Source organism: Salvelinus namaycush, chromosome 33, assembly GCF_016432855.1.
Source record: "Salvelinus namaycush isolate Seneca chromosome 33, SaNama_1.0, whole genome shotgun sequence".
Taxonomy (NCBI): Eukaryota; Metazoa; Chordata; class Actinopteri; order Salmoniformes; family Salmonidae; genus Salvelinus; species Salvelinus namaycush.
Window position 1 is genome coordinate 15,690,856 of NC_052339.1, and position 14,996 is coordinate 15,705,851.

The 14,996-nt window shown below is 42.3% G+C and overlaps 1 protein-coding gene across 2 annotated transcripts in view; it reads left to right on the plus strand.

The window, feature by feature from the left end:
- The window catches only part of frrs1b (ferric-chelate reductase 1b), a 35,574-nt gene that overhangs the window by 937 nt on the left and 19,641 nt on the right, over positions 1–14,996 (plus strand). The window contains exon 1 of one of the 2 annotated variants that reach the window (XM_038973305.1): positions 13,059–13,372. The exons of the other annotated variant lie outside the window; for it this stretch is intronic. The gene's annotated coding sequence lies outside the window, so the exon portion shown is untranslated. Of the gene's footprint in view, positions 1–13,058; positions 13,373–14,996 lie in introns of those variants that run through there. 2 annotated transcript variants of the gene reach the window in all.

A 14,996-nucleotide genomic window follows, 5' to 3' on the forward strand; every position in this document is an offset into this window, starting at 1 on the left:
GTAGCTAAATTTGTTGCTAGGTGCTGTTGAAAAAAAAAGGTTGCCAGGGTAGTCTGAAAAGTTGCAAAATCTAGCAACAAAATTGCTAAATTGGCATCACTGCTCAGGATCAGGGGTGTATTCATTACGTCATGAAACGTTTACCGTTAAGAACCAAAACGGGGAGGGACTTACCTGAATTTATCCAATAGAAACTCTCGTTTTCGTTGCAAAACTTTTTCCATTTGGAGTAAACGGTTTCTGTGCCAAACGTTTTGCAACAGAGGAAAAGTTTTGCAACAGAATCGGTGACGCAAACGGAACAAAACGGGGCGGGACCTACCTGAATGTGTCCAATAGAAACTCTCGTTTTGCTCTGTTTGCTTCCTTTGGTTATTAAACGGTAAACGGTTTCCATAATAAATACAAATGCTAGGCAGCTAGGTAATATTTCAAAAACATTTTTTTGGTTGGACTATTTATGCTAACACGTTTGCAATCCCTTTAGCTTTGCTTACAAGCTTGCACTTTTTGGACAATTTTGGATGATCCACACCCTTGGATGAAGACAGTGTGCAATATTCTAAATGGTCAGAAAATGGTGGTGGAAAATGGTGCTTAATAAAGAAAGTAGGGTGAATTTGGAAAATAAGTGGGACACGTTTTGCATTTCTGTCTTCTGTAACCTCGTTCGACATCTATCCAACACATTAGCCCAACACATGATCAATTTCTGGAATATTCAAGATGTTACCTAATCACACACACAAACATGTTTTTGACATCATATTCACAGGAGGCATGACACACCCAATTGTGTACACTGAGTCAAAAACATATTTTCAGTTGGCATTTGATATACTGGGACATCATTATTATAATCCTAATTGTACCCCAATGAGAATACAATTCACTCAAATAACAGTACTACAAGAAAATTAACAGAATATAGTACAAGAACATGAGCCTTGCCTAACCCTAATGTAAACTGGATCTCCTTGCTCTATTGGAAAAGCCTAGAAGACTGTCCCACTTTAGCTACTCCATGTTGTCCTACTTTATGGTTTGCATAGGGGGCAACACAAAAAAAAGACTGAATTATAAAATGTAAACATAATATTGGCAACTTTTTTTGTATTTTGATGCACCAGTACATAGTATGCACATTTACATCACAATTTTGCACAGTAGCTTATTTATGACCTTTTATAACTTAAACATCTAACAGAAAAGAAAAAAAACTGTCACTGATCATACTGTGTGCTTTGTGGAGTGAGCTTCCTGTTTGAAGCTTGCTCCGCCCCGCTCTAGGATGTCAAACCAATGAAGTGATGTGATTTTGGTAATGTGGTTTCTCTGCAATAATGTGGTTTCTCTGGTTTCTTAGCAACAATAGTTTAGATTTTTCTCCTCAGACCAAGAAAAATAACACGTCAGGATTAAGCTGTCCCAGTTTATATGAAGTCCCACTCTTTCCGAATTCACCCCACGCATGTTTTTCCAGTTTTTTCCGCCTTCTCACCATTAAAGCTAGTTAAGGATTTAAAGTATGCCTTTGCGGCCTGAATGCAGAATGCTTTATGTACAAGCAGGTCCATGAGGGATACGAGTGTATTACCGGGAATGCACATCAAGCGTAGACCATAGCAAATATTGTGGATATACTGACAAGATACATATCTCTCCGCCCTAAAAATGTGAGTCGTTGTCCACAAAGTGGCGGCGGGCTGTAGCTCTCGCTCATCCTTTCTTTGGATTGGTGGAAACATATCATTATTGTAATAATTTTTTAAATAATCGATGAGGATTGTTGACATCAACCACCTGTATTCAATAGAGAGATGCTATGCTACTAGCCTCATGACATGAATATGCATAGCTATCTTGAGATATCAATTCAATTTAAGGGCTTTATTGGCATGGGAAACAATTTTACATTGCAAAAGCAAGTGAAATAGATAATAAACAAAAGTGAAATAAACAATAAAAATGAACAGTAAACATTACACTTAAAAAATAATAAAAACATTTCAAATGTCATATTATGTATATATACAGTGTCGTAATGACGTGCAAATAGTTAAAGTACAAAAGGGGAAAAAAATAAATATAGGTTGTATTTACAATGGTGTTTGTTCTTCACTGGTTGCCCTTTTCTTGTGGCAACAGGTCACAAATCTTGCTGCTGTGATTGCACACTGTGGTATTTCACCCAATAGATATGGGAGTTTATCAAAATTGGATTTGTTTTCACATTTTTTGTAGGTCTGTGTAATCTGAGGGAAATATGTGTCTCTAATATGGTCATACATTTGGCAGGAGGTTAGGAAGTGCAGCTCAGTTTCCACCTCATTTAGTGGGCAGTGTGCACATGGTCTGTCTTCTCTTGAGAGCCAGGTCTGCCTTTGGCGGCCTTTCTCAATTGCAAGGCTATGCTCACTGAGTCTGTATGTAGCGTGGTTCGTTCTGCGTTGTGTAATTTTAATTAGGACGCTGCCACAACTGACGGTCTGCTCGTTGAAATCTTTTTATTTGCCCTGCACACAAAGAGACAACACACATGTTACCCTTGGCGCAGTCACAGCTCTCGGGCACCTTGCTAGCCGAAGGTCAAGCAAAAGAGCACAATAAAGGAATTAACAGGCGCTGCGTGCACACACTCGCTGCACAACAGCACACCATACAAGTAAAACTATACAGAACATAATTCTGACAAAATAAAAGACATACCTGCACACAAAGAGACAACACACATGTTACCCTTGGCGCAGTCACAGCTCTCGGGCACCTGCGCGAGCACATGGACACTCACTCAACCACTGTCACAAGTACTCACAAGTTACAACAGATACCTCAGTCAGTGAACTCTGTGAAACTTGTTAACATAAATTCCTACACTGTCCACACTATAACAAACTTATGGTTGCAAAACAGTACATTGTATAACCTTCTGACGGTTGTATATTAAACAGTTTCAGAGCCAAGGACAACATACCTTGCTAGCCGAAGGTCAAGCAAAAGAGAACGATAAAGGGGTATGGAAATACAGATAACCCGCGATGGGCCAAACCAAAATATACAAAACTTTTACAATCACATGTATGTACAATATTGGTATGAAAAAGTGTTTGTACACCAAATAAAAACATTAGCTATGCAGCTGTAATTAAATAAAAAATTACACTGAATTATTATTATTATTATCAAATTATTAACATCCCCTCTTGACCTGGCCTATTTGAATTGGTCCTTGTGTGCAATTTGGTGCGTAATCTAGGGGAACAACATCACACTGCTACATTCACCCCCACTGTTTTACACTAGATTATAGGCACAAAACAAAAACACATTACCTCGAAGGTAACAAAGCAAAGAAAGAAAAAAAATTCACACCCACAGGGCGACAGAGTAACCCAGTGTAGTCCCTTAATTCTAGACCCACAAATGGTCGATCAGCTGAAAAGCTATCCCGCGAAGGATTAGGAAAAATAAGGGGTAGCTAATCCCTTATTCAACCGTATACGAAAAATGCCATATACAATTTATGCCGATGGACTACACACAAAGTTACATGAATTGTCAAATATATTAGACAAACCCACAAATCATTCTAAGACATGCTTAGATTCCTACATATATATATATATATATATATATATATACATAAAAAAAGAAAAGGTAGGCAATATCCTACCGTCACTGAGAAACCAAGAACTGTTTCATTTCCTGTGTAGACATAGTTTGGATTAGCCTATCCACTGGCTTAATAAGTCTACCTAGTCTAGTCCGAACACCCTCACCCACAAACCTAGCAGGAATGTCACAGATAGCACTAACCCTGCTCAGAGGTCTAACCTCAGGATGGGGAGTACTACAGATCCGCATCTCCGGAGCCAGCACACTTTCAGTTACCGACTCAACACTAGTAGTGTCAGACGACTGATCAGAATCCTGGTAGATTGTCACAGACCACACTGACGAAGCATCTTCAACCAAGGTAACATCATCTACACTGAATGGAGTTTCGCAATCAGAACTCTTGTAGGCTTCGGGGATATCTCTCTGGTCCACTTCTGCTGAGCACACCTCACTTAAGGGGACTTCATACGGTTGTTCCACCTCACTTCCATTCGCTGGAACTTCACCCTCCTCTTGGAGTATCCTCCCAGAAGACTCAGGAAGGCCTGCTACCCAGTGGACAGTCCTGGCGTCACTCCCATCCATTTGGCTGGACTTTGCAGACATCTCAGAGATCACGTCACCACTCGATAGAGATCCGTGACCCTCAGGTTCCTCCCACGAAGGTAAAGGCAGAAAGTTGACTGGCATAATCAGGTTCCTATGCACAGTTTTGATGCGTCCAGTGGTAGGGTGTTGGATCCGATATGTGTTCAGTGAGCTGTTCTTTGCAACCACTATGTACACCACACTCTCCCAGCGATCAGCCAGTTTCTTCTTGCCCCTCTCCCCCTTGTTAGCAAGTAGAACTCTATCTCCCTTATGCACCGAGTGACCCTTAGACCGTCTGTTGTAGACCTCGGCTTGTCTCTTTTGTTGCTTACTGGCATGCTGCTGGGCCAATGTCATGGCCTCTCTCAGATCCTCACCCAGAGACTGGACATATTTATCCACATCTACTGTGTCCCCATCCAACAGCACACTTTCAAACATAACATCTACCGGCAACCTAGGGGTGCGTCCGAACATCAAGAAGAAGGGTGGAAACCCAGTAGTCTCATGAACAGTGCAGTTATAGGAGAATGTCAATGTGTTCAACATCTGAGGCCATTTAGCCTTAGACCTAGCTGGCAGAGCTCTAATCATCCCACCCAGTGTGCGATTCAGGCGTTCTGCTTGACCGTTACCCATGGGATGATAAGGTGTGGTGTGGGACTTCTCAACACCAGATAACTGAAGTAATTCTGCAATAAGTAAACTCTCAAAGTTAGCACCCCTGTCAGAATGGATGCAATCAGCGAACCCATAAATGCAGAAGAAATTATTCCAGAGAACACGAGCAACAGTCTTAGCAGACTGGTTTGGACATGGATACGCACAGGCCAGCTTAGTAAAGTGATCAGTCACTACTAACACATCAATAGACTTGTTGTTTGAATCTTCTGCAGTCCAGAAATCAATACACACAAGTTCTAAAGGTGCCGTTGTCACAATGGAGACAAGTGGAGCTCTTGCTTCAGGCTCAGGTGCTTTACTCAACACACATCTTTTACAGTGGGCCACGTACTCCTTGACATCCTTCTCCATAGATTCCCAGTAAAACCGCTGTCTCGTGAGCCACAATGTGCGCTGCTGACCCTGATGACCAGCATCATCATGAACTCCCTTCAACACAAGGCCTCTCAAAGACACAGGTACGACATACTGGAATATTTTCTTCTTACTCACTGGGTGTTTTGAGACACGATACAGAATCCCTAACCGCGTGGTGAGTTTCCCCCACTGTCTTAGAGTATAAACTGTTTCTTTAGCTTCAAAGACTCGCTCTCTCCTAGATGGGCGCCGGCCTCTATCTACAAAGAACATGACTCTGCTGATGATAGGATCCAGTGACTGGTTATCATACAGCTCCTTGTGTGTAAGGACAGGTAAAGGGCTCTGACCCATGGACATCAACTTCTCAAGGTGCTGCACATGTGAAACGGCCCTCACTGTGGCACCATCATCCCATCGGCGATGGGCATGGAGGACAGCAGACACCTCTTCACAGGAAACCAACCCACTGACATCGTCTCCAGCTCTACTCAACTCACTCCCAGGAGCCATAGACGTTCCACAGCCAGCCTCGGGCTGCTCACAGGAGAGACGGAACATGTCTTGTACATCATCCAGTCGAAGACCTCTGGCTTCCTCCAGCAGGACATCATATGGAATTCTTGTCAGTCGGTGCAGAACTTTGGAGCGGACAAATGGCTCTCTGCTCAAAGCATCAGCAACGACATTCTTGGGCCCTGGTATGTACTGGATATCAAAATCAAAAGGTGCCAGCTTTGCAACCCATCTCTGCTCACATGCATCAAGTCTCGGCTTTGTAAGAATATATTTGAGTGGATTGTTGTCGGTCCACACCGTAAACTTATGCCCTCGCAGCCAATGGCTGAACTTATCATGAATGGCCCATTTCATGGCTAGAAATTCCAGCCGGTGAGCAGGATACTTGGATTGTGCATGATTAAGAGATTTACTAGCAAAAGCTATTGGCCTGGCTATGGCCTTCCCATCTTGCACTTGGGATAGTACGGCTCCCAAACCACTAGTAGATGCATCAACAGAAAGCAAAAATGGCTGAGAAAAATCTGGATGAGCCAGCAGTGCCTGGTCAACTAGTGCTGCTTTCAAAGCTTCAAAAGCGAGTTGACACTCGGCAGTCCAGTCTGCAGCAGTGAGCCTGCGAGAGGGACCAGGCCTCTTTCTGCCCTTGCCTCTCCTAGGCTTCTTCTGACCTGTAGTCAGCTGAAACAATGGCCTAGCAACCATGGAACAATTCTCAATGTAGTGTTGATAGTATACTACCATACCAAGGAAAGAACGGATTTTGCTAGGAGACGGAGTGACACCATCAGCTTCCATCATCTCACTCTCAGTCACATTCAAAATGGTTTGAACCTTAGCAGGATCAGTGGCTACGCCCTCCTGAGAAATGATGTGGCCCAAAAACTTAACAGGCCTCCTCAAAAACTTGCACTTAGACGGAGACAGTTTAAGATTGTGCTCCTGCAACCGCTGGAAAACCATCTCGAGTCTCTGCAGACTCTCTTCCTCCGTCTTAGCAAAAACCATCAGATCATCCAAATAGCAAAGGAGACTTAGAAAGTTTTGGTCCCCAAAGATGGTCAGCATCATTCTCATAAAAGTAGCTGGGCTGTTGCAAAGGCCCTGAGGCAAACGATTGTACTCGTGCAGACCTAAAGGAGAGGAAAAGGCAGTGTATTTCTTATCCTCTTCATGCAGTGGCACATTGTAGTACCCAGATGTCAAGTCCATTGTGCTGAAGAAGGCATTACCTCCCAGCGCCGCCAGTACATCAGCCTGATGAGGCAGGGGATGAGCATCCTTCACTGTGCGGGCGTTTAACCACCTAAAGTCAGTACATAGACGCAAGTCCCCATTCTTTTTCCATACCAGCACCAATGGTGAGGCATACTCGCTGCTGGATTTTCTGACGATTTCCTTTTCCTCCATATCATCCAGTGTTTCCCTGAGTTTTTGGTAATCAGCTGGAGAAAGCCTACGATAAGGTAATCGAAATGGGCGGTCATCAGTCAGCCGTATGCGATGGCAGAACTCTTTTGCCTCTCCACAATCCAGGCTATGTCTAGAGAACACCGTGTCATACTTCTCAATTAAACCGACAAGTTTGTCTTTCCAGAACTGTGAGACTGGACACTCCTCAACAGACAGGCCTTGAAGTCCAAGATTGCTCAGTGTACTGTTGCCATTAACTACACTGCCACCAACTGAACTCTTGGCTGTAAGACTGCCATGTGAGCTGTCACATTGTACTTTTGCCACGTTCTGGTAAGCAGCTTGCTGCTTGACATCATCAAAATCCTCCAATGCAATACAAGGGTACACATCTGCCACTTTAGCATTTCGTCTCAGGGTAACTGGCGAAGTTGTTGGATTCACAATCTTCACAGGGAGCCATCCATCCCCCCACAGAGGCGTAACTACTCTCCCTACTAGTATGTGTCGATTCACACAACGAGACGTGCTGGGCTCGACAACAACAGTACTGCCCACAGAGAGTTTTGTCTTTGGGGGTAAGCGGCCCCACACCAGATGCTCACTCATGGGTTGGAGCGTTACTGCCCTCTTCAACTTAATGGTGCCCACTTTATCTGGGATGGAGTCTCCTCTCCATCTCTCCAGATTTGATAGGAGACGCAGGAACTGGCTGTCCTCACACTGGCCAGAGGGACCTGGCGTACCCACCACCCCCCAGTAGCTGTCATTTGATTTGAACTGTCTAATCAGAGACTTCAACACATTAGTGCCAACAATGAGTTCATCAACCTGCCCATCTACAATAAGCACTGGGACTACATAACTGAAGCCATAAAGCTGTAGTTTCAAGTCACACATGCCCACTGGGCTAGTTTGCGTCCCACCACAACCCACCAGTATGATGTCTGAAGGAGCTAGAAAGTTCCCCTCTACCACTCCTGCCTCCCTCAACCGAGGTACAATATCTGCGCGCAGAGTAGTAGCCATGGACCCACTATCTAACATCCCCTTCAGCTCAACTTTATCCTGTACTAGCACGGTGGTGTAAAACAAACTGTCATTCTGAGAAATTCTCATTGTGTTCTGAAAAATTACTGTGTTGTTCTTGGGTACTGACTCACAAAAATAAGAATAAACAGATTGGATATCATCATCAGTGGAGGAAAAATTAGACTGCCCCACATTGCCCTCCTCAGAATGGAGGCTTTCTAGTTTTCCAGACCTGCCAGTCTGTCCACATCCAGGGCTCTTTCGCTTCCCAGTCTCACTACAGTCAAAGCTCATGTGGCCAGGAGAGAAGCACTTGAAACACAGCTGGTGCATCTGACAGTGAGCTTTGGTCCAGTGATTAGTGCTTCCACAGACAGCGCACTCACGCTCACGTTTGGGGAACTGTTTACGGGGTCCTCTGTTCACAGACTGAGTATTGCTGACAAGAGCCTTCTCTAGCATACTCAAAACTTTCTCTAATGTCCCACCCTCAGATACAGATTGGGCCTGTTCTGGTTCACGGCCACATCGAGAAAAGGATGACACATTAGGTCTGCTCTCAGGATCCACTTCCTCCTGGGGGGAGTCGAAGACAGCAGCCACCTGCTGTGAAAGTTGTGTTCTACATGCTTTACGCTCCCTTAACAGTTCATCCAAACGATCCTGTACCTCACTGGCTGTCCAGTCACGAAGGGGTTTGCATTTGAACACTTGGGCCAACTCTTTATCAGGACAGTTGCGTACAAACATGACTGCCAACTCTGAGCACTGATTGGGCAAGGTTCTACCCTTACTTACAAGGTACTGTTCAGCTGCCTCTGCAGCTTAGTTAAGCCTAATCCAGAAATCTAGTGAACCCTCATTAGCATATGGTCTCATTGAATAGAAATCAGCTAATGGCATACCTGAGTAGACAGTATCCCCAAAGTGTTGCTTGAGAACACTGAACACTGCCTTAACATCTGTGACAACAGGGTTGTTACGCATCCAGACTTTGGTCACATCCCGTGCCCTCCCCATGAGCCTAGACATCACCTCCCCAACAGTCTCAGACCCAGTGTAACCCCTCTTCTCTAGGTAGACTCCCATTAGCTCCTCCCACTCCAGGACAGAGTACTTATCTGAGCCATCACCCCTGAAGAAAGGTGGAGCACTAACCTCTGACTTCACAACCAGATTCAGCTTGGACGCATCACTAAAAGTTGACCCACATTGTTCAGGCAGGGGAAACTGCTGGGATTGGTCAGGGGAATGGGCAGGAGAAAGACTTGAAGCCCCAGGCTGCAGTAAACTCGCTCTGATAGATTCTCCTATCTCTGAACCAATCTGCTTAATAAGGTCACTAAGCTGACTCGGTGTCCCATTATTACTGAGGACTGGGGACAATGGTACATCAAGCGACAGAGGTGGGATACCCTGGTCAGGTGGAGTAAACAGCCTACCCCTCCCAGTGCTTGTAAACTCAGGACTAGCAGCCACTCTACTCCCAGGAGCTGACTGTACCAATGGTGTAAATGCATGGACACCCCTCCCTCTACCCACACTAACCACACCAAAATCCCCAGCATAACTCATCTTATGGACTTGAGAGTCTTCCATGGCTCAATAGAGAACTAAACTACAATGTAATTTACTGCATACAAATACAAAAAAAAATGCAATAAACAAATTCCCTCAAAACATGCAAATAAACACCAATACAATTATCTAGTGAATATGCTACATTCACCTTCACTATTTACAGTATACATTCACTTATAGCAAACCATCAACAAATGCGCATGCGCGGGTCGCGCATCTCCTCCACATGCACAGCTCCGGTGGTCAGCTTGAGCTAACCAGTCGGCAGGTCGCGGCACCAGTTTGTAGCGTGCTTCGTTCTGCGTTGTGTAATTTTAATTAGGACGCTGCCACAACTGACGGTCTGCTCGTTGAAATCTTTTTATTTGCCCTGCACACAAAGAGACAACACACATGTTACCCTTGGCGCAGTCACAGCTCTCGGGCACCTTGCTAGCCGAAGGTCAAGCAAAAGAGCACAATAAAGGAATTAACAGGCGCTGCGTGCACACACTCGCTGCACAACAGCACACCATACAAGTAAAACTATACAGAACATAATTCTGACAAAATAAAAGACATACCTGCACACGAAGAGACAACACACATGTTACCCTTGGCGCAGTCACAGCTCTCGGGCACCTGCGCGAGCACATGGACACTCACTCAACCACTGTCACAAGTACTCACAAGTTACAACAGATACCTCAGTCAGTGAACTCTGTGAAACTTGTTAACATAAATTCCTACACTGTCCACACTATAACAAACTTATGGTTGCAAAACAGTACATTGTATAACCTTCTGACGGTTGTATATTAAACAGTTTCAGAGCCAAGGACAACATACCTTGCTAGCCGAAGGTCAAGCAAAAGAGAACGATAAAGGGGTATGGAAATACAGATAACCCGCGATGGGCCAAACCAAAATATACAAAACTTTTACAATCACATGTATGTACAATATTGGTATGAAAAAGTGTTTGTACACCAAATAAAAACATTAGCTATGCAGCTGTAATTAAATAAAAAATTACACTGAATTATTATTATTATTATCAAATTATTAACATCCCCTCTTGACCTGGCCTATTTGAATTGGTCCTTGTGTGCAATTTGGTGCGTAATCTAGGGGAACAACATCACACTGCTACATGTACATAGTAAAGATTTCCTTCATTTTGGGTCAGTCACAGTGGTCAGGTATTCTGCCGCAGTGTACTCTCTGTTTAGGGCCAAATAGCATTCTATTTTGCACAGTTTTTTGGTAAATTCTTTACAATGTGTCAAGTAATTATCTTTTTGTTTTCCCATGATTTGGTTGGGTCTAAGTGTGTTGCTTTCCTGGGGCTCTGTGGGGTCTGTTTGTGTTTGTGAACAGAGCCCCAGGACCAGCTTGCTTACGGGGCTCTTCTCCAGGTTTATTTCTCTGTAGGTGATGGCTTTGTTATGGAAGGTTTGGGAATTGCATCCTTTTAGGTCGTTGTAGAATTTAACGGTTCTTTTCTGGATTTTGATAATTAGCGGGTATCGGCCTAATTCTGCTTTGCATGCATTATTTGGTGTTTTACGTTGTACACGGAGGATATTTTTGCAGAATTCTGCATGCAGAGTCTCAATTTGGTGTTTGTCCCATTTTGTGAATTCTTGGTTGGTGAGCAGACCCCATACCTCACAACCATAAAGGGCAATGGGTTCTATAACTGACTCAAGTATTTTTTATCTCTCAGTATAGTTGAGATTTTAGATTTTGCTACTTTGAATAATACTTTTAAGATAAATTGGGCTAAACATTTTTTAAAGAATCCAACTTCAATTAATTTTATCGTCTCCCGTTTTGGTGGCCTCAAATTTATGTTCCTTTGTAGCTATAACATTGATAAGATTCCTGCAAAATTATCTGCTTTTCATAGACAAGTATCCTCAGCGTGGTCGTTAATATATAAACATAATTTCCCCCCGCATAGGTATTTCATTTGGAACAATAAGGACATTTTGTATAGAAACAAGTCTTTATTTTTTAAGAACTGGTTCAATAATCATATCCTGCTGGTGAGTCAACTTTTTAACGGAGAAGGATTGTTACTCAATTATGAGGAATTCTTATCTCATTACAATATCCCTGTAAAACCTAGAGAGTTCGCCATAGTCTTTGATGCTATTCCATCTGAAACTCTCATGTTATTTAGAGGTGTAGCCAGATCTCACCTTCTTGACCTACCCTCGCTTAATCCAGTTGACTCTCCAATAGGGAAAATATGTTTCTCCTTGCTCCCTCAGAACAACAGATCTATACGTGCTTTATTTCAAAGGGATATTGTATCCATTCCTTATGTCACAAGTTACTGGAATACATTGTTCACTAATATCTGTTGGAAAAAAGTCTGGTTATTAAGACACAAATACTTGCTTGTTAACCAGGTCAAAGAGGTCTCTTTCAGAATGATCCATAAGTATTACCCTGCGAATCATTACCTGAAGAAACTCAAAAAAGACATTAACATTGATTGTACTTTTTGTGTTGATCATCCAGAAACGGTTTCGCATTTATTTTGGCATTGTCTACATGTAAAACAATTAAGATATTCACAGTTTTAAAATTGTTAATATTCTTGATGACTTTTGTTTGTTATGGGAGAATGTGCTGCTCGGTTTCCTTAACCATAATAAAGATAAAGAAAAACAATTTTACCTCATAAATCTAATTGTGCTAATGGCAAAATGTCATATTCATAAATGTAAATTCACTAATAAAAAAACACTCTTCCGAGGTTTCTATAAGGAATTCGAGCAGTACATTAAGATCATTCTACATTCATCTAATAAGAAAGCTGTAAAACAATGAATATGTGTGTTTCTTTTAAGGTCTTTGTATAATCTGTAATTTGTTGTACACTCTAGCATATGTTATCATTGTCTATTTATGTACTTATTGTATGTATCCAGATTTTTCTACATTGGTAATATAAAAATAAGAATAAATAAATAATACTTTTATTTTTTTATATTTAAATTAAAAAACTTCATATGAAATGTGGTCGGATACACCGTATGGATGGTGTGACGCAATCGCGGAGCATCCAGAGGCACGCCAGGCCAAATTTAGCTCTTTACTGCATCGCTATGCGTTCTCAAATGTTGTAACAATGCGCAGGGCGCCATATTGACATGATTGGTTGACGGTAGGTGAGGGCGGGGGGTCCTTTATAAACACAAACTCACTTCCTTGACAATTTCCTTCCCAACAGCTCTGCACTGCTCAGCGAAGCTGACGTGCGAGCACGAGTTAGCCAGGCAGACTACAATACTTCATGATCAGAATACAGAACAAGAATGAACTGCTAGGAGACACGGTCTTACTTAGGTTGTGCCTGTTGTTCATCTGCCCTCTCATTGGCTTGAATGGTCCTACCTGATCTCGCCTGCCGTCATTCATTGATCACAAGCGGCCACTCGGCTCTCTTGTCAATATAATAGATACTCTTGGCCTTTACATATCCTCAACCAATCAACACTCACTTTGAGTAAGGACAGCCCCCTTTTTCGCTGGCTATTTGCCGACGGACTTGAATTTGGTTTCAAGAGTTGAGTGAGACAAGGTAAGCTCAATTACATTTTTAAAGATTTTAAAGAGTGAAATAGATAAACATTCTTACTGTCCTGCAATAGGTAATAGGGGTACTGTTCTTCACACTAAATCGTATATAAGAGCGCATTGCGAAATGTTTTGGTTTCTTTAGTTTTGGAGAACACACTCAAGAAGAAAATATTTATTTTGACAGTGGTGTGTGTGCAGGTAAGCACAGTAGGTTAGTATGACCCATCCTCCACATTCAGATTTTACCCAAAGGAATCATTGCTTTGGTCTTATTTGCCAATATTGTTTGGGCTGTCAATGACAAGCACATTTAGAATACAATGGATTCACTGATCAAGAATTATGTTATAGAATGAGATTCTCTGAAGAAATATTCAATGCCAAATGTAGCTTTGTTAGAATTAGGCCTATTATTGACAGTGAGTTCAATGCATAGATGTAAAAAGAAGGTTCAATAACCAAGGCAAAATTGGTCCCCTTCCTACATATTGTAGGCTACTGCTCTACGCATTATGTATTTGTCTAACAATTTATATTTATATGTTGGAATACATTGTTACATGTTCCCTACTGGGACCTGTAGGCTATAACTAGAAAAACAGTAAACTCGTGTTTCAAACAGCCACTACAGTTGGTCATGAGAATACTCGTTTTTGTAACAACAATAGTTCAGTTATTCTTTATCTACAGCAGACTGATAGAACCAACTAACTGTAAATGGGAAGTCGATTAACATTTATCTTCACACCGTCTTAAGAAAACACCATAAGCTATTACTGTTGTGAGTGTGAGCAGTATTTTTTTAGTTTTTGTCTTAAAATAATAATAAAAAGTGAAATGGTAAGCTAACCCATTCATAGACGCTAACTACCTTTAGCGCATATTGTTGATAGTATCTTCTGGCGCGGGAAGTGTTGTTAAGAGCTCCGATGCTTGTTCTGAACAATAAAAACGGGTCGCTTGCGTTCCAGTTTTGGGAACGTATCTTTCATATCATCGAAAAATAATAATACATTAAAAAAAAGGTTAAATTACTACACACCTTATTTAGGGTTAGTGTTCCCACATTACCATATCTCCACGTTACAGCGCGCGTTTACGAAAGACAAACAACCGGAAGACAGGCGACCACCAGTGCCAATTAGCTACAGTGCCTTCAGAAAGTAACGTGAAATCGTACATCGCCTTGGTCCGTACAATTGCCCTTATTTTAGCGCCCCAAAAACGCAATACTTCCAGATCAACTGTACTGTCAATACCATTGTAAAGCACAATTTCTCCCCTTTCTAACAGAATCATTTACATGACCTAAACGCTGCCCGTTTCTGCATAATTCAAGCAGGCAATATGCCCCGTCGGGTCTTTTTAAAAATGGGTGGGGAAGCGAAACTAATGCGTGATAGTAAGAAGGAGAGATGTTGTGTGGGAAGTTTGCTTTTTTTCACTCGATCTGTCCAACTTATCACCTTATCGCCTCTAAAATGTAAATAAAACACTATAAAGAGTTTATATAATGTGTCATTACATACCTATTTGAAGGTTTGTGTCGAATATGAATCGGGTTTTTAGGGCGGTGCTAAAGTGATATTAGAAGTAAACGGCCGGCTTTGAGAATGATGATCGCA